Here is a 21,267-nt window from a genome sequence, read left to right as displayed (position 1 = left end):
CAACAAATACTACGTCACACACATTTCCATTACATCTTTGACCTCGCCCTTCGAGGTACCCGTGACCATAATGTAGCTTGCTGACAGTGGAGAGGCTGACTGTGGGGAAGCCATGAACAGGGGGGCAGGATAGCTGCCCTCCCCCGTTAGACGAAGCCGAAAAGCAGGTGGAGGCTGGGGAGGAGGAGGCGCACTCTGGCGCACAGTGGAGACGTAATGGATCAAGGTATATACAGCCCTTTCTGGCTGATCATTGGACGAGTTTTTTTTATCGAATGACGAATGAGATACTTGCCATTCAACTGACGAATGTTCTGGAAATGAAGGTGCATAATATGCTTGCTGTTTACGATTTTAATCTAGCTTAAAAAGTGAGTTCCCTGCTTGAACCACCACTTTGCTAAATGAATGCATTGTGGAAGGGGCAATTTGCCTGCCATTTGCAACTTAACACAATGACCCAAATGGTTTGTCTGGCTGTATTTATTACTCCCAACCTGCTACATGTCCAAAATTTAAACTGCAAGGCATATGTTTTTTTTTTAGTTTTTTTTTTTTTTTTTTTTTAAGTAAAGTAAAAGGATATATACCGTAGCTTGCTTTTCATTTTGTATTCTCTTTAATTAAACACTGTCTGCTTCATTTCCCCCAAAACTAATCTACTCAATAATCCAACACAGCTTAATCAGAACAAAACAAATCTGTAAGACTGCATACAACTTTAATTACTGCCTCCCCATATGCTTCATTAAACTTCAAAAATCCATTATTACACTACAGCTTTGCAAAGTGTCTTTTAACTAATTAAAACACATATTAAAAACCACAGGGCTTTTGCGAAGGGGTTAAGCTTAGTCGCTCGATATTGTAGTATAAATGCGGTCCAATTAACAGAGCCCTGTAAACTGGATATCACCGAGTCCCTGTAGGGGTGTATTGTATTTTTCCATTATTGAATACAGCAGGGATTAAACATCAGGATAGATAATGATTATACCTGAAAAGGATTCCTCCAAAAGTCAAGCAAAGTCATTCATTATTCAGCCTTTTAGTTATTTTCTCGCAGCTTAACACAGTACAGCTCTGGCCAAAAGTTTTTCATCACCTAGAATTTTTGGATTGAGACAATTAAAAAAAACAACTATATGAACATAATTTAGATATTTTATTTAACATCATGTAATCCAAGAAACTACACAACGATATCGCAAAAGTCTACCGGAAGCCATAATAGTAGCACAGTAGTAATTTAATTCAGGTCTTTCGGGAAGTCCAGCTGTTAATGTTTCATAACTACTGGAGCGACAAACAACCAGGAAACAGTTTTGAGTCCTCAACAACTTTTATAAAAGTTTTATAAAAAAATAAAAATAAAATAAAAAACCACCAAGCGCTAAGGGCCCTCCTGCAAAGATCTGCAAACTCAACACAACCACGCTTCAAACCAGCGAGCCCCTGACTGCATGACTCATTGCTGGCTGAGCCTCCTGGCCTCTTCCGTTGTGAGCCTGCCTGTCTGCAAAGTGGATCTGTGCTGAATAACTGTGTGTGTTTGTTCTGGATTGCCAGGGTCAGCGCATGAGCCCACATTAGCGCTCTGCAACGCTGAGGCTTTTGTTTTCTTGCCATTAATGGCTCGGTATGGTATGTTTAAAAGCCGCCGCTTGCAACACCGCTCTTTAAAAGCGAAAGGGGGCGAGGGGGCGGGGGGGATCATAATGAGGTATGTTCCAGCTTGTTATTTCGAAAAGTTCACGCGTTGCAGATAAAAGCAAAACAAATCCATGTTCTGCCTGTTTCCTGTCCAGTTTCTTTCAAAGTGCTGTAGGTTGCTGACTAATGGATAGAGAATAGAAAGCATCTCTTTTCATCCTCCTCGGATATCACCCCTTTGAAATGTCTGTGTGCATTTCTGAGGGACTTTAACAGGAGCCTGAACTTTACAATATATCTATATATATATATGTATATATATATATATCTTGGATGCAGTGACAATACAAGGCTATATATTATCCAGAGGTCTCTTAGCAGACCGCAGCATTACCTAAAATAAAGGGATTGGTCTGATATGGCTTTGGCATTATAATTGGATGTATTGCTTTATAGCAGGGTTTCTCAAACCAGGTCCTCGGGACCCCTTGTGTCTGCTGGTTTTCATTCCAACTTAGCTCTCAATCTCTTAACTAAATCCTTCATAGAACTAATAATTTGCTTAATTAGACCTTCAAACTTGTTTTCAGCTCTTAAACAGTTGCAGAGTTCAAGTTAGTCATAAAAATGTTACAGCTAGCTTGAAATTGGCAGCTGTTTAAGAGCTGATAACAAGTAAAAAGGTCTCATTAATACATTATCAGTTCAAGTAAGGGTATAGGTAGGTAACTAAATCTCCAGTTTGCCAGCTTTGTAAATAAAACCACCCCTTCAATCACTGTTACAAGGATGACAATAAGACTCTCATCGCATAGCAGTCTGATCCACTCCTGGTTTTACTATGAGTTTAATAAGACACACCTGAGCTTGTTACCTACACACTACGACTTATCAAGCTCGTAGTAAAACCTGGAATGGGTGAAACTGCTGTGCAACGGGAGTCTTGTTTCAACCCATGTGTTATTTTATAAAACAGACAAGACTTGTAAATGTTTAGCATGGAAAATGTCCGTGGTATATTTGCCGTTTCCCATTACTCTATCTGTGGCTAGGACGACAAAAACATTTTCTATGTCTACTGTCTATATCACCTGACAGAAAAAAAAAAAACTTGGAGCAAATGCAAGATTCTTAATGTTACCAGAGAGACAACCTGTGGTATCTTTTGGTACTGCTGTCGGGTATGAAAATATAGTAAGCCAGTTTTATAAAGTTTCTGAAGCTGTTTTTTTATGTTCGTGCAGTTTGGGTTCAAGCTACTCAGACGATGTGAAATGTTTTTTATTATATCAAGAGATGATACGACATAATAACTTATGATCCCCCTTTTGAAGGAATTGGAATTGACATTTTAGAGACGTAATTGTTGCGATTGTTCAACTGTTTTAATTTTAAGCCAATTTCATTGACAAACAGCGACTTCAACTGAAGTAATTTGTTGCCACCGCGAGAAGCTCACTTTAACAGCATATGACTAACTGCAATTTTGATCAATGATGTGTTGGAATTGATTTAAAGGGAATTGGAAATTGATTTTTAAAAAGGAATTGTAAATAAAAAACAGGAATTGACCCCGGTCGCTCCTGTTCATCAGATTAGTCGCTCCGCTGCTGGTGTTGTTCAAACCTGAAGATTATGTTTAAACACAGCGAGGCAAAGGTCAGCATGCAGCTACCGACACCAACAACAAGACATGAAACCAACAAGCAGAGGAGAACTTGAAGCATATACGGGAGCTGCTGTAACTCAAGGTCAGCACATTACAGTAGGTCTATATACAAAAATGCTACCCGTCTTCCTTAATTATAAGATCAGTAGAATATTTTGTCGCTTATGTTCATTTATGCGTTCAGTATAGTAAATATTAGTGAGGATACATTGAAGGCTAAACTAAAGCAGACACCCATATTAAAGCGTAAAACTGGGCATGTTTTTTTGGATGCAGTCGTTGAAAACTGCCCTAGAAATGCAGGTGTTTTCAATGGACTATGGATATTTCCAACACAGCGCAACGACCAGGCTTGCAAATCAGTACATCAAGTGAAATGGCTTGTCTTGCAAATCTAATACACTCTCCACTTATGTTTTTATAGGGCTGCAATATCAGATTGTGTCACAAGAGGGCAGCAAAGTACAACGAAAGAACAGCCACATAATGCACTATAAATGAAACTGCTGGTAAATTTAAAAGATATAGCAGAAATATATATATATATATATATATATATATATATATATATATATATATATATATATATATATATATATATATTGCAATATATCTCTTGCAAAAGATTTCTGTTAATTGAATTTAATTCCCTTTTGACCTACTGAGAACAAAGGCCCATAAATAAATAAATTCTTACATTTTAGGAAACAGTACCAGAAAAACAAGAACAGCAGGGATATTGGACCACATTTTAATACCCTTACTGAGCTTTCAAAGTGGATTGGTTGTCAAGAGAATCAGGCAGATCAAGCCATGCTGGTAGGGTAACTTATTCCTGTAACAGGCAGTGTTGTGTGATGCCGTTATGGATTCTGTCTCCAGTCGGTGAGACGAGAGATGAGGTTAAAAGCCCTAGAATCACGAATGCAGACGTGAATAATGAACTGTAATAGTGCCCAGGTGTTCAGTCTGTTTCCAGACTGTTTAATTTCTCTCCCCCAAAAGTAATCCGATTTTTTTTCTGAAAGCCCTGTGCACGCGCATATGCCTCATAATCTCCGAGTTCAAATTGATAACCCTTCAATTTGCTCGGTGAAGCACTCGTGAAAAAGTGCTCAGTAAGATGAGCAGTAGAAACGTGTGAATAAAGCGCCAGTGCAGTCTGCAAGGTCTATAGGAGACGAGGAGAATGTGTTAGAAACTCAAGATAGTTCTTCTACCATGTAGAGTGTGACAGACAGACACGATCAGTGGATGTTGGGCCGCAGTTTAAACAAGGAACCTTATATGTCCACAACACTGCCTGATGCACTCTTCCCCCTTTGATCTTTAACCTCAGGATCGACCACAGCCAACCTGTGAGATCCGGGTCACAGAACCAAAATAACAGGGCGGAGGCTGGGCCACACACACTGCAAACGGGCGTCTTATCCTCTGTGCACAAGAGCCAGACTCGTCTGCATTCACTGCGACAGAGCTTCATCCCATCTCACTGACAGCAGTCAGAATTCACAAGGGCAATGCATCACGCAACGCTGCCCGTTAAACTTGAAAGCTGTCTCCTTTTCACAGGTACCTGTCTCATCAAAGCAACATTTCAAGACAGAACAGATACAGCTCTGAAGAAACCAGTAGAGCTTGTATAAAACGATTCAATTACTTTTTATTTAAATTAGTTTTTTCTTCTGCAGTATTACCAAGACCCGATCTACCTAAAAACGGCTTGTGAAAAAGTATGAAAGTGCAGTCATAAAACAACACTGTTACAGCCCAGCTGGATCGGCAACCAGAAGTCTTGCTTGCATTGCTCAGGTAAATATCAAGGAGCTCTTGAGTGAGCTAGAGTCAATTTCTCCGGATGGATTATTCCTTAACTACAACACAGGGTTAATCTTCTGAGGGTAATGCAACCTCTCATTAGCCACAAACTTCCTGAGACACAGGGTAAGGAATCTCATCTCAAAGGGTGACCCAAAAAGAGAAAGCTAACCAAGGCTTTCAAAAATCCATTCCTTCCCCTCTTACGGGTCACATGATCACTGTTTATTAATTTTATTTTACTTAAAACACCATAGATTCCCGGTACCTAATTACTTCCTTTTAATTTTGGTCACGTTCTGGAGGGAATCTGACCTAGAACCAAGCCCCCATCATGGCTGATCACTTAACAATGCTGACATCTGCCTAAGACATGTACTTACATCACAACCGCTCACACCCAGCCCTTGCCTTTCCATTCAGTTCAACAGGCTTCATTCCAACAGGAAGTGATTAGGTGCCAGGAAGCCACAGCCAGCTCATCCAATCACGTGTCAGTTTCATCAAGCTATTGTGATGGACGTGTTTTTGTGTGTGTTCAAGGCGCTGGTTCAGCCTTATTGAGTGTAAAGACATCTATGTGTATATAAACCAGAGGTCACAAAACATCACTTAGCGTATAACATTACACAGCAAAACAGATACAAACCACAGTGTTCAAAACGCAACCTCTATCACTCTATAGCAGTGCTTCTGAAAGCCTATATCATGTACTCTATACACTGCTTTTAACACTGTGCAAAATGCAATGTTCTCCAGTTCAGCACACCTCAGTGACACTATGTTAGAATATAAAGAAGCAGAGAAACAGTCCTTACGTGTGCGCGGGGCGCTTATGGTCACTGGGGGATTCTGGGACTTCGGAAGTTCCAAAGGCAGGCTGGGAATTTCGTTTAAAAACAAATGACAATGCTGTCACATCCTGCGGCTGTCACCCCATACAATGTGTGTGGGAGGAACTTAATTTATATCGAAAACAGTTGAGCCACATTGGATAAAAACGCAAACAGCAAAACAGCCAGTGGATGCTAATTGCAAGGCTGGGAAATGGCATCTCCCTTGAGGGGAATGAGAGCTACAACACTTTACAGCACAGTACATGTATTTATTTACACCCACAGACACCCCTGGGGATTCTTAAATCAGCTGGCTGGAAGATCTGTGGGGCTGTGAGTGAAAGGGAATGTTTCAGTCGTGAAGGAACGTGGCTCTGACAAGTCTGTCTCGGAGAAGCTTTCTTGTGCTGCATTTGTGTGGGAAATAATACGACAGAACCTTCCCAGATCAACGGGCAAACTTCCATCGCTGCAACACTGCATCGCATTGTCTATTATCGGCCGCCAGAATTTATTACTGTCTGCTCCATTAAAAACTAAAGAAGGCGTAAAAGAAATATTGATTATTATTTATTTTTATTTTTTTCCCCTCGCCTTGTTGCTTAGGTCGTTGGTAGAAAATGTACAGTGCACCAATTCCATTGCTCTTCTTGGTAACTGCTTCATTCATCTCGCCCTGCTTCGGTTTACAGCTCTTACAAATGAGCCATCAATCCCTAGACCTGTTTCCACATGGTCAGTCTCAATGGAAGTGGCACTACAGTCAGCACTCACATATCCGACCTTGTAAAATTGTGACTTCAGTGACGGTTAAAACGAGTGTGACGCATATCTGATTATTGGACTCTTGACCGGAGGGTCAACTGTATAAATGGGTAATTGTATGTAAAAATAACGTGATATCTTGTAACAATTGTAAGTTGCCCTGGTTTTTCATTAATCCCAAGGTTTTTCAGCAGGGGTCTCACTGGTGTTGACATGTCTGTGGAGGAGTTAGAGAACACATTGAAATGACTTTGATAGTAAATGACCTTGACTGGATTTGATCTGTTATAAGACACTGGTACCTAAAAGAGAGGTTGCATGGAATGACAATCCTGAATATTTTCAAATAATAAAAGACAACGCTTCAGGGCTAGGTTGATTTTAATAAGAGGTATGAGAAAAGTCTTTACATTGAACGAATTGTGGATGTCTCTGCTGTTGTTGAAATGTGTTTTTTCTACCACAAATTACAGTTTAGATTCATCAGAACCATGAGGGCAAATGATTGCAACTTCTCAATCTGGAACGGTAGCACTCCCTCTACTAAAAGAAACACAAATAGAAAAACGGTGATTACAGTATTGGCAAATCATCAACACACAAAGAGCTTGCCCAATCAAAAACGCTCGAGACCCAACAGAATGACCCTTCTTCCTTTCTGCACACTTGTCTTTCCAGTTGAAGATAAGCCTCCCAATTAGGCCTTAAAACACTCCATCGATGCCTGTCCAGGATCCTCAAGCTGACAACCAATGAGAATGCGCCTCCTGGGGCTGGAATGTTCCTCGGTTCCCATGGAGACAACTCCGGATGAAACCTCTTAGTGCAGAAAACTTAAGTCTGAATTTTAAGAAGTGCCTTGGCTGCGGCCAATAAACATTCACTGCTCAAGGGTCTGGTGACAAATTCAGCTACGACTGCAGCAGTAAGCAGGAAAGAAGCTTTAACACTGGAGAATCTGCCGATAGACACCCAGCTCCTAGTCCTTTTGTTGCTTACCTGCAACTGCCCCCCAAACACATGATCTTCAGTTTTGTATTGAGGGGCAAGTGTAACGCAAGGGCAGCTCCCATACCCGCCATTGGCAAGCTGACACCACAGTTGGGAACACTTATATTTTGACATAATGTAACAAAGCTTGTTATAGATTGATGGTACCCCTATTACCCATTAAGTGCCATTGTCCTCGTTTGAGCACAGGCTACTTTGTAATTTTTTTGCAGCATTTTTAACTGGCATCTGCCTGTTATTTTAAGGTTCTCTTCAACTGTATTGTTATGATAACTTAATCTATTTTTGTTAACCGCAAAAGTCTAAATGTAACTCTGCAAATACAGCCCTTCGGATGCTTTTATGACTCCTCAATATAAAATAAGAGGCTGAAGCCTACAAATTATATATCTCTCTGTGTTTTCCTCCCCACAGTGACAATAGAGCTCCATTTTCTGTGTGTTGAGCTTCATAGCCGGTGTGAAATTTCACTGCTCTGATTACGGGCACGTCTAACTTGACTGCCCTCAAAATAGGGATGCAGCAGTTTGCAGCCAAAACTGAGGATTTACATTTTTTTTTCTGTGAAGAAATACCGACTTGAAATGTATCAAATCACATAAATTCAGCTTGTGCTCTGGCTTTTTCAAAGAAAAATTAATTTAGAGTTGCTTAACTGTAAGGCTTTTGCATATTTCTGTTGCCCCTTTAAAGCTCTATTCACACTTACACTTTTATACCGGCATCGTTGTTGAACAGTATCGCAGCGCCTGTTCACATCTGAGAGCAGCTTAATCCAACACCGCTCCACTGACCCTCAATAGAAAATCTTCTCCCGAGCTCTCTATATCCCACAACCCTTTGCCCGCAGTGAGACGGAGTATCTTGATGTCATACAGAATATCTTCGATGTAAGCGAAGCAACATAAGACAGTTTAAATGTGGACAGGTACATCGCAACACTATCGGTCTTGTACTGGTGTTGAAAAGTGAGAGTTAGGACAGAAAGTGGTATCGTATCGGTATATTCTGAACTAGAACAAATTTTACTAGTATCGTTCCTATACAAGTGTGAACAGGGCTTAAGTGACCAGTGACCCCAGAGGCTTGTGGGAGCAGATAATGGCAATGCACCACAGGGCAGGCCTGACCCAAAGCATCTTCGGATCTTTGTACCTTCTGAGCTGGCTGGACAAGTGCGGGTTTACCCCCAGAAGACACTTTACGATACCAAAGACATCCCGATGGTATCACTAATATACACTGCAGTAGCATGGCGCCACATCAGAAGCAGACAGGCGGATCAATCGATTGTGTTGATATTTACTTGCTTTCTTTTATTTATCCTGTATTATTGTAAAGAGCCTTTGATGCTGCACTACGTGAAAGGAGCTACAGAAATGGAATTGGTTGATGATGGTAATGATGGGATCTGCCACGGCTTGGGCTACGCTATCTTGTGTTAAAATAAAAAACGTCTGGGGCTCCCGAGTGGCACATCCAGTGTTCCACGTGGAAAGCAGGATGCGCCCTATAGCCTGGAGATCGCTGGTTCGAGTCCAAGTTATGCCATCGCGATCATGGCTGGGAGTTCCCAGGGGGCGGCGCACAATTGGCCGAGCGCCGCCCGGGAGGGGAGGGTTCAGGTCGGCAGGGTAATCCTTGGTTTACCGCGCACCAGCGACTCCTGTAGCTGACAGCGCGCCTGCGGGTCTGCTGTAAAAGCCACTCAGATCTGTGTTGTCCTCTGGCACTATGGGTCTGGAGGCTTTACTGTAGACCTGCAGGGTGAAAAAAGACGGCTTGGCAGGACACGTTTCGGAGGACACGCTGTTTCCCGAGTCGGCGCGGGGGTTGCAGCAAATAATAATTAGGCATTCCAAATTGGGGAGAAAACTGGGGTAAAAATCATTGGCGACGACTAAATTAAAAAAAAAAAAAAAAAACACCCGATAATTACGTCCCGTCATCAAGACCAAACCTGATTTATCCTCTTGTCTTTCATCGGCCAGTACAAATAATGCAAGCCTGCTCTTTTTTTTTCTTCTTCTTTTTTTAAAAAAAGGTTTGATCTCATCTGTCTTAAAAGCCTGGGCTTATCACTGTAAACCCCCTCACTGGCATTCCATACTAGGTCTTTCCCACGAACTAATTGAAAATTGATTTTTTTTATTTATTTATTTATTTTTTTTTTTAAGGGGGTTACCGGCGTCAAAATGTTTGAGGCGGCACTAGCCTGTTTAAGTGTTTTGCTGCTGTGTTATATGAGGTTCAGCTGCATCCACTCGGGCTTGCCAGCTTTGTAAATCTTCTGGATTGCAGAGCATTTGCAGAGGAATTGTCTGCAGGTAAGCACCTCGGTGCTGTAATTACTGTTTTAAGCGTCGTTCTAAAGATCGACGCTCCACCAGTGCCCTGATCTTGACCTGTCCCTTCTGTTGTTCAGCTAGGAGGTGGTTATTTATTTATTGATTCGTTTATTTATTCATACGCTAGAACCTCAGATTTACAGGTCCCGCACTTGCAGACAGACTAGTCACCTCTTGCGTTGATAACAAAAGAATTCTTGGGCGATGAAAGGAGTTTCTTCAGTGAACAGCTGAATGAACTAATTTTGCTTCATAAAGTCGAATGAAACCTGCTGAATATTGTTAGGTTAACATATTGAATTGCATACCGCTTTGTAGTTTTCCATATGCTTAACGCAAAAACTGACAAATTTTAAATCTAACATAAGGAGGTTGTGTGGTCCAGTGGTTAAAGAAATGGGCTTGTAACCAGGAGGTCCCCGGTTCAAATCCCACCTCAGCTACTGACTCATTGTGTGACCCTGAGCAAGTCACTTAACCTCCTTGTGCTCCGTCCTTTTTAGTTGTAGGTGACTCTGCAGCTGATGCATAGTTCACACACCCTAGTCTCTGTAAATTGCCTTGGATAAAGGCGTCTGCTAAATAAACTAATAATTAAATAAAATACTGTAGTACTATTATGGCTTCCGCTAGACTTTTGCGATATCATTTTGTAGTTTTTTTTGGTTACATGATGTTAAATAAAATATCTAAATTATGTTCATATAGGTTTTTTTTTATTTTAATTATGTCTCAATCCTAAAATTCTAGGTGATGCCAAACTTTTGGCCAGAGCTGTATCTGCAAGAAGGTTAAAGTACAAAAACGAATCAAAAAGGATTCTGACTTTAGAACAGGCCTTTCAGATGGCAGCTAAACATTTTCTCTCCAGATCTGTGACAAAAAAAAAAAATCCATATGCGTCTCGCCCCCAGCCAGCCAAATACAATAATACAGAAGAGCTAATAATTACCAAATCCTTTCTCCCTCTGAGGCAGCCATGCACGTCCTCGGTGATTAAAAATCTATAAACAGCTTCAACTGTCTCTCTGCACTACTCCCCTCTAATGCAAATCAAAAATCCATCTCCTTTGGATGAAGTGGGGGACTGACATTAATAGAGACCATTGATCTCCGGGAAGGAGAAAGAGTGTGGGCTGGGCCAAGCTACAGGAGGCACGCTGTTTCACAGTAGAAGAAGCATCAAATACTGCTCTGGTTTTAAAACCAGACTGAAAAGATCTGCCCTTGCTTTTTGATATAATGAACTAATTAGTTATACTGACTTGATCTCCCTCAGGAAATTTACCAGCCGTAGTAATTTTGCACAGCGCTATCCAGTTTCCCCATGCACCCCTGCCCTGCTTATATTGTGTGCATTTCCTGCGTTTTATAATGCTTATTTGAGGTTTTCGCTGTGCTTTGCAACAGTTACTGTGCATGTGGTGTGATAGTCCATCTTCGTTTGTGAATTGTAAATCAGGGTTGAGAAATATGGCCATCGCTGTTCAAACTTTGTCCACGTTCCAGCTCATCTTGTCTACAGATGCCATCCCAGTTCAACAGAACACAGGCACAGTGCTAACGTTAAAAATAAACGAAAGCCCTGCTTAACGGTAGTTCAAGTGCAAGACCCATTTCTGTGATTCTGTGACATGACAACGTTTTGCATAAGGCATCTCTTGTTATAAGAGGCATCAATTTTCACAGTAAAATACATGCGTACTTGAACTGTAATTGATCAACCACATGTAATTACAATTACGCAGGTGCTCAGGTTAAATTACAATTCCATTGTAACTGCAATTAATTACGAATCAATTTCCTACTTTCACCTGAAGAAGAGACCTTTGAGGTCTTGAAAGCTTGTGATGAATTAGTCCAATAAAAAAGGTATCACTTCCCCTTTTCTGCCCAACAATTACAAATAGAATCCCAAGTCTACTTTCACTTTTTTTTACACAAAAGAACATTTCAACTTGCATTTCAAAGCATCGCTTCAACATAAAAAGTCAACAAGAATCAAAACATAACAATAACTACAGCATATTATTACACACTAATCTACATTTTTATAACATTATTTTAACAGAGGCATTTATGTTCTGCAGCCACATCAGTGTTGCACAAAAGTACCCCACCAGGGAAAAAAGATCCCCAGAAATAAAGTGTACCTCCAAACACTTTACATTTATCTCTGAGCATAACAAAATAACAGCAGTATTAAAATACATTTTAAATAAAGGAAAATGAAGGGGTTATACTTAAACAATGTTAACCAGATTGCCGAGCCAAGCAGCTGCTGCCTTCATCAATATGATTATTTAAAATAAATATATGCAAGTATCTTACCTATGTTGTTTGAGAGCTGATGGTTTTGCCATATGAAGTGTAAACTTCAACACTAACCATAAAGAAGCCAATCACATACAGCTAAAAGCAACTTTGTGTGACTTCTGCCTTGCCAGGCTGTGTGGTCCAGTGGTTAAAGAAAAGGGCTTGTAACCACGAGGTCCCTGGTTCAAATCCCACCTCAGCCACTTACTCACTGTGTGACCCTGAGCAAGTCACTTAACCTCCTTGTGCTCTGTCTTTCGGGTGAGATGTAATTGTAAGTGATTCTGCAGCTGATGCATAGTTCACACACCCTAGTCTCTGTGAGTCGTCTTTGATAAAGTCGTCTGCTAAATAAACTAATAATAATTTAGTTTTGGGCATGGTCTCCATTTATCACCTCAATTACATGCACAAGAAAAATACAGCATCAAGCAAACTAAACAGGCCATTGTATTTTTATTAATAGAAAAAAAAAAAGTTTAAAAAAAAATCACAGCCAGGGCAGTTAAATGGATACCAAACTTTTATTGCCTGTTGTCCTCTCTCGGGATTAATACATCAGAGCAGAGCAGATATTTATTACCATAGTAGTTGCCAAAATGTAAAAAGATGTATAGCTCAAGTTCTGTTGAATATCTTTATCAGAACTGTCCCTTGAAGAAACTACTTTCGATGCACAAAGCGGCGCCTGTTGTTTTTTTTTCCAGCAGATCCATCAGCAAATGCTTGGAAGTGTCAAATTTGATGGAAACTGAAGTCACCACAATGCTGCCGTGTGTAAGGGAGTGCAGGTTCTGAGTAACCTGAGCTTGTTACCTCTACACTGTGGCTAATCAAGCTCGCCGTAAAGCCTGGAATGGGTGAAACTGCTATGCAATAGGAGTCTCATTTCCAACCCTGCACTGCCTGCGGTAAACTGAAAACTCATTTTTATTTACAAATAATAATATGAAGCAGTGAGACATTGTGTAATGAAACTCACTAAAACAGCGTTTGATCCACTCCTGGTTTCACTATGATGCTAGTAAGACACACCTGAGCTTGTTACCTGTACACTGGGGCTAATCAATCTCATAGTAAAACCTGAAAATGTCTCATTTCCATCCCTGTGTGGTATAAACAAAGAGTGAAAAAAAAACAATGGGATGAACCCAGATAAACGTACGTGTAAAATACCTATAAATTTGACAAGGTAAAAATATTCAACCAGTCGCCACCTTAAAAAAATATTAACAAATCATCTATTTGATAATGTCTGGTGCTCTGTTTGTGAACGTACTGCTTTGTAACACTTTGTTTTTTGATAACTGTATTTCAAAACTACTTGAATTTTTTTAAAACTATTTATCAATGTTTTAAAACGGGGGTCTCCAATTCTGGTTCTGGAGGGCCAGTGTCCCTCCTGGTTTTGTACCAACAGTACTCTGAATTACTTAATTGGACCAATGAAGTGCTTATTAGATTAATTAAAGTAGGGTACAGTTTGAACAAAAACCAGGAGGGACACCGGCCCTCCAGGACCAGGATTGGAGACCCCTGTTCTAAAACATGTTACTCTAATTCAGGGCTTCCCAATCCTGCTCCCTGTGTCTTCTGGTTTTCATTCCAAATGAGCCCTCAGTTACTTATCTAGACCCTTAATTGAACTGATCATTCGCTTAATTAGACTTTTTTTAATTGTTCTGGGATTCTAAAAAAATTCCAGAGTTCAAGTTACTTAATAAATGTTACAGCTAACTTGAAATCTGCAACTGTTTAAGAGCTGAAAACAAGTAAAAAAAAAAGGTCTAATTAAGCCAATGATCAGTTCAGTTAAGGGTCTAGTTAAGTAATTGAGAGCTCAGTTGGAATGAAAACCAGCAGCCACAGGGGGTCCCCAGGACCAGGGTTGGGAAGCCCATTATTCCTTCTATCTGAAGCTGCATGCTTCCCAATTACTTTCCATTTCAATTCAAACAGCTTAATACCATTTAATTATTGACAATGCTAGTTTGCTACTAGTTACACTTCAAACACAAAGTCATCACTATTTTTTGTTCATTTTGAAGGGTGCAACTAGTTGATTAACTGGTCCCTAGATCAGGTGTGGCCACTCCTGGTCTTTGTTCCAACCCTGTTCTGAATTGTACACTTGAACCAACTAAACCTCCATCCAGACTCTGAAGCAGATCATTAGATCATCTTCCTTGTTAAATTATTATTAGTGGAATGGCCCTCCAGGACCATGATGGGACACCTCTGCCCTAGAAAAATATATTCAAAATGAAGCATGTACTAGATTTGAATTGCTATGAAGTTGCAATATTGTTGCAATATTCCCATCAACCCCATCATACAGTTCTGAAGTTCTACTGAAGGGTATAGGTGAAGCCATCATGAAAACACAGCACAGTGGACTGCAATTTAATAGTGTAAAAAAAGTGGTCAGGATGTCAAAAAAAAAATTAAATAAACACAATACACACGCCTTACTTAAACAGTTGTAGCAACATATAGGAACATGTAACTACACACACACACAAAAAAAAAAAAAAAATTGGATATCCCCTTTAAGAAAACCTGTGCACTCGCATACAGAGGGTCCTCACAACTGCTTTATATCTGCACGTTATCAGAAACATTAGAGAGTTCATTGGATCACAGCCAGATGCAATCCCGACTGTCTACAGGAGGCAAGGTTGGTGAAGATTGGTGCAACATCAAGGAAGTTACCATAGTTACCACGTAGCGTGTGACAGACAGACATACGGACGGGCGTGCAGACCCTACAGCTATGGCCAAGTTCTGCATCACCCTATAGAATGAACTAATTTTGCTTCATAGAGTCGAATGAAACCTGCTGAATAATGTTACGTTAACATGTTGAATTACACACCGCTTTGTGGTTTTCCATATACTTAACGAAAAACTGAAAAATTGAAAAATGTCGAAATCTCATATGAAATACTACTGTACTACTGTTATGGCTTAAGGTAGACTTTTTGAGTTATCATTTTGTAGTTTTTTGATTACATGATGTTAAATAAAACATCAAAATTATGTTCATATAGTTTCTTTTTGTTTTAATTATGTCTCAATTCTAGGTGATGCAAATCTTTTGGCCACAACTGTAAACCTGGTTTCAGTAATTAGTTATCCAGTTATCCACAGGAATCGTTGGGAATCAGCTGACTTAAATTATAAAGAATTACAACAGCATTGCTGTGTTACAAGGTATAATTACTAGCACGCATTTGTTTGCAAAAAGAAAAATTGCTTTGGCTTGTGAGTCAGGGGGGCAGGAACCATCAACGCAAACGCTAAATTGCAATTCCCTCATTGTTTAAGATAATAATTATAATTAAAATCCACTTCAGAAAGAAATTATAAAAGCCTGCAGCGCCAAGCCTGCCGCGACCCAGAGAGACCCACCTGGTTTGTTCGAACAGCCCAATAAGGGAATACTAGGGGAAAAGAATAGAGAATTCAGCTGAGGGTGCCATTCTCTTACACTACGCTGAATAACGAAGAAGTGCGAGCAGTGATCTGTGCTAATCACTTGCTCCATCCTCCTCTCTGATTGTAGGGTTTAGCTGCAGTGAGAGAGTGCCCGGTGAAACCTCAGCTCTGGAGCTCTGTAATTGCATTGTTATTACATCCCACACACATGAATGGATGCGGGCTGGCAGGGGAGTGGGGGGGCAGGACACTATGAAAGAACCTGTTGAAACGCGAACGCCGTCACTGAACGGCAGACAGGCAGATCCGGTGTGGGCTTGAGGGACCTATAAAATCATATTCTTTTATGTCAGACCTTTCCATTACTGCAATCCAAGACAACCTGATAACACAGCCAGCAAATAAGAACCTAGGAAGTTTAGCTTATGGAACTGTCTGGCACTGTAGCACAAGGGCTCAATATTGAGGATTGAGACGTACGACAAATACTAAATAGATGAACATAATTTAGATATTTTATTTATTTCTTAGCAGACGCCCTTATCCAGGGCGACTTACAATTGTTACAAGATACTTCATTATACACTATTTCATGTTATATAGATATCACAATTTTTTTTACATACAATTACCCATTTATACAGTTGGGTTTTTACTGGAGCAATCTAGGTAAAGTACCTTGCTCAAGGGTACAGCAGCAGTGTCCCCCACCTGGGATTGAACCCACAACCCTCCGGTCAAGAGTCCAGAGCCCTAACCACTACTCCATCATGCAATCAAAGAAACTACAAAATGATATCGCAAAAGTCTACCGGAAACCATAATAGTAGTACAGTGGTATTTCATGTTAGATTTCGAATTGTCACATTTTTCGATTTGTATTTATTTTTCGTATATGGAAAACTACAAAGCGGCATGTAATTCAATATGTTAATATATCAATTGACTTTATGAAGCAAAATTTGTTCATTCTATAGGCATTGCCAATATTCATTGATTTATAGACCATTTCCGCATATAGGTATTCATGACAGCACTTCTGAAATTGTCTTTTTACCTAAATCAGAATAAACTTATCAACATAATAACAGAGTTGCACAGACCTTGAATATCTCTAATCTTGGACTACCGAACGCTAACTTAGATAAATGAGTCCAAGATTAGTGCCAGTTCTGTGAAACCAGCTTTATAATATCTGGGACAGTATTTTGTGTTTTTAAAAAACAGGTAGTTAATCAAACTGAACCAAACGGACACAAAATGTGTAAATCTAAAAAGCTCTATTTTTAATAGGGGACACTAATAAGTGCAGAACATCTGTACTTAACCTACCACACTGCTCCTTCCTGGTGCATTCTACCTTAAACCCCTTGGAAAACAAGATGCAAATCTTATTGGTTCCCACCCAGATCAAATAATAATGAACTGAAGTGAATTGGGTATGATGAAGACAGCTGTTCTGCAGTATTTGCACCTTCAGAGGCTTTTCAAAGTTAATAACATACTGTATATTAGAAATGAAAAAAGCTCAACAGCATGATGACAACGGGAACTTAGCAGCATAGAACCAACGAGGAGAGCAGAATGTTGTTGGGTTTTTTTAGTACCCCTTTAGGGAACACACTTCTAAATACCAACACCCTCCAACCCTGCAGATTTTGCCCCCGTTAGTTCCTGATCTGTCAGCGTCACTTGCTTAGAAGAAATAGACTGGATAGAGACTGAAACAGGGAGCATTTTACATCAGCCTGATTGAAACATACAGACCGTTTTAGCTGATAACGAGCATTTCTGATTCAGACAGGGCTACAGTTTGCTTTTCGTTTCAAGGTGCGCTGCGTGAAATACCTCAGGCAGTCTACTTCCTCTCTAAGCCCTCAGCAGAGTACCCAGACTGCAATTTATAACCAACAGAAGGGGCCCGGTTTACCCATCCTCTGCACAATTAGACCACTTTTCAATGCAGTGCTAAATTGCAACAAGCTTCATTAGTGCCATTAAGTGAAAATCAGATTTGCAGGAAATTATTCTCATTAATTGAATTTGCACTAGTATTGGCTATTTTGTTATCATGTTAACGTGTGGCTGAACTAATTATGCACTAATATAGTCTATTATGGGCCTCATATTGCTGGGTGATATTCATGACCTGTTCTGTATGCCCATAATCCTCCAACAGGAATCTGGGTCACAATTATTACAGTCATTATCATTAGCATCATTTCAGCCAGCATCATCCTTAATGTCCTGGAATCAATTTAATAATAATAATAATAATAATAATAATAATAATAATAATAATAATAATAATAATAATAGTGGCAGGTAGCTCATTTTCACAAAAAAGAGCAGTTCAGCATAGATGTCATAAACCACAAGACGAAATACATTATTATATACTACCAGTAATTCATATGCATTGCCTGTACAAGCCATCCGTTATGTTTCATAATACATTTTATATATAGTGGTGTAGCGTCCCAGCCAAGGCTGGTCTGCCCCCTTTAAAGATGACCCAGAAACTTGCAGTTTAAGTGCTTTTGCACACTTATTATTTACAATAACCAAAAATAAAATCCACAAACGTAACTCCACCAAGTCCTAAACTTTACACTAGACCAATTGGTCCACCAAACCTCCCGAGCTAAGAAGGGACAAGCTAAGCTCGTTTACTCAACAAAACCCACAGTCCTTTATTCTTTCTTTTTTTACCTTCACTTCTCCATACAGCAAATCTCTCTCCAACCCCCATCAAAGAACAAACCAACTGTGGCCTTTTTATTACCCCAGCTGATCTGCCTTTACCAGTTACCTGATCTTCCCATACTAATAATCAGGCCTCTGGCTTCACTTTGCCCTTTTCAAAGATGGTGCCTTCTCCCTCATACCCAGGGTCCGTATTACAGAACAAGTTCCTAACTTTCTTTCCTATCGTATCTTTCATTGCTTGTCTGAATAGAGCAGGTTACAGCTCGAGCTTCAGGTAACTCTGTCACCAGAATATACATGTTTTTAAATTACGGCGTCTAAAACCGATTCAGTTGTGACAAAGAAACGTGAGGCTCTAAATTTTACTCGGGAAGAGAATAAGGTTTTCGCAGAAATAATACAATTAAATCCAGTTAAAAACAATAAATACCGCAATTTTTACAAAAACATCAAAATAAGCAATTACTCAATTTCAGTCATAAACACCATTTTATTTTAATTAGGAATGACAGCACACAACAATATCGCACAAGCTAAAGGAAAGCTAAAAAATAAGAACAGGGCAGCAGTGTGGAGTAGTGGTTAGGGCTCTGGACTCTTGACCGGAGGGTTGTGGGTTCAATCCCCAGTGGGGGACACTGCTGTTGTACCCTTGAGCAAGGTACTTTACCTAGATTGCTCCAGTAAAAACCCAACTGTATAAATGGGTAATTGTATGTAAAAATAATGTGATATCTGTAAAATGTGAAATAATGTGATATGTTGTAACAATTGTAAGTCGCCCTGGATAAGGGCGTCTGCTAAGAAATAAATAATAATAATAATAACAGCACTATGATGTTCGTGCCTCCGGTGTGAAAGAAAGTGTGTAATAGGATTGTGTACATTAAAGAGACCTAACTTGTATTTTTCGAGTTACATTACATATAAGCCGCTGGTTATAATTTAATAGAGCGTCTCGTCGTGTAATACAATAACACGACAGAATCAACACAGAACACTTTATATCTTACTCCTCAGTAAAGTTTCAAATATCCGTTATCATAATTATCCTAATCACAGAAAGTAACTTGTGAGCGCGTCTAACTCGAACTCCATGCTGTCCCGTACATTAACACAATGAACCTCCTTCTCTCACGGGACGTGGAGCCAGATCTAGATGTTACATGTAGCTTACTGTAAAAGGTACACATCCCAAAATATACTAACGGATCGTTATGGTTCACTATAGAATATGCTGTATATAATAAGACCTAAATGCCCAGAAATATTTGTGCAATACAAAACTTAATATCTAAAGCATAACAACAATAATACATGTGCATCGTTTTCATGCATGGTTTGTTGACATGATGACTTCATAATAGAATGCTTATTCCAAGGTTCCAAAGTGCCTAATTTGAAAATGAATTCACTGTATTTTTGCTTTCTGACAGGAGTTTGAAAAGCCTAGCAAACAAGTCTAAGCCCCCACAGCTAGTTACCATTTTCCTTAAGTCTGTTAATCTGCTTTTAATATATTAAACATTGAAATTACCAGAGGCATTTTCATTGAAGTAGAGATGATTTCGCACTTACAGTACTGTATAGTCAATTTTATAATTGTACATGTCTCAATTATTTACAGTAATGAAAAATTGTTATTGAAAATTGTTCTAAAAGTAAAAACACCACAGCAACCCACGCGCTCTCTCCTAATTACAAGCAAACCTAATGTATTTAATTGTACTTACTTTTAAAGATAATAAAAGCTATATTTAACAGACTCCCTCTCTCTCTCTCTCTCTCTCTCTCTCTCTCTCTCTCTCTCTCTCTCTCTCTCTCTCTCTCTCTCTCTCTCTCTCTCTCTCGGCTTTGCAATGCTTACCTATGCTTTACCATGCTTTATTTCACTGCTATGCTTTTATAAGGTTCATAAGGGTTATTACCAGACAAATGAATCAACACTAAAGATTCCCATTGATCTATTTTCTCGTCCTGCCTCTGTGGTTTTTTCTAATGTATTAGTTGGATAGTGCTCAATGATTTTGTGTGTGGTAGTGTGCTCTTATTCATCTCTCACGGGCAACACTGTCTCCTGATCTCTAATTTATACAGCAGTGATTCACCGAACGAGGACGGCGTGTTGACTTAACGATATTGCCCTAATTAAGCACAATCTGTTCAGCGTTTAATCAGCCTGAAATCTTCGTGCTTTTAGGAAAACGCAATCAAAGAGAATGGGAGTGGAGACGGGGGAAAAAAAAACGTAATTATTCTTGAGTTATTCATTGAAACTGGATATAATGGTGTTTGCTGGAGGGCGAATGGATATTTACAATTCTCGTTTTGTTTGGGTCTAGTCTTGTGGGCGAGACGGCTCTGAGAAAGGAAATGGAAAGAAAAAAAGGCACAGAAACACGCATTCGCTTCAAGCCACACACAGCCTTTTAAAAAAAAATGCCCCCCCCCCCCCCCAACTCAAAAAAAGCACAAGATTTAGATTTTGACCTCGGAATCTAACCAGCAAGGCCAGGGCTGGCCACTGGTTCTGGAACTGGGATTGGGAAAGATTACAGAAAGCTTAGCAGCAGCAGGGTCAGGCCTGATCCAAATCACTTCATAGAATTATATATCGCATATTGGCAATCAACCAATCACAGTGCAGTACTTGCCAAAATTCTAGTACCTCTTATGCTGTGTACAGATGTCAACCCGTGCATAG

The 21,267-nt window shown here is 39.8% G+C and overlaps 1 protein-coding gene across 2 annotated transcripts in view; it reads right to left on the bottom strand.

Annotated features, from left to right (window-relative positions):
* Nucleotides 1–21,267, bottom strand: part of LOC117962641 (noelin-2-like) — a 109,490-nt gene that overhangs the window by 65,946 nt on the left and 22,277 nt on the right. Inside the window, exon 1 of one of the 2 annotated variants that reach the window (XM_059007007.1) lies at nucleotides 18,567–18,591. The exons of the other annotated variant lie outside the window; for it this stretch is intronic. The gene's annotated coding sequence lies outside the window, so the exon portion shown is untranslated. Of the gene's footprint in view, nucleotides 1–18,566; nucleotides 18,592–21,267 lie in introns of those variants that run through there. 2 annotated transcript variants of the gene reach the window in all.

This window comes from Acipenser ruthenus, chromosome 34 (assembly GCF_902713425.1).
Source record: "Acipenser ruthenus chromosome 34, fAciRut3.2 maternal haplotype, whole genome shotgun sequence".
Classification (NCBI taxonomy): domain Eukaryota; kingdom Metazoa; phylum Chordata; class Actinopteri; order Acipenseriformes; family Acipenseridae; genus Acipenser; species Acipenser ruthenus.
This window is presented reverse-complemented; position numbering and strand designations above follow the sequence as displayed.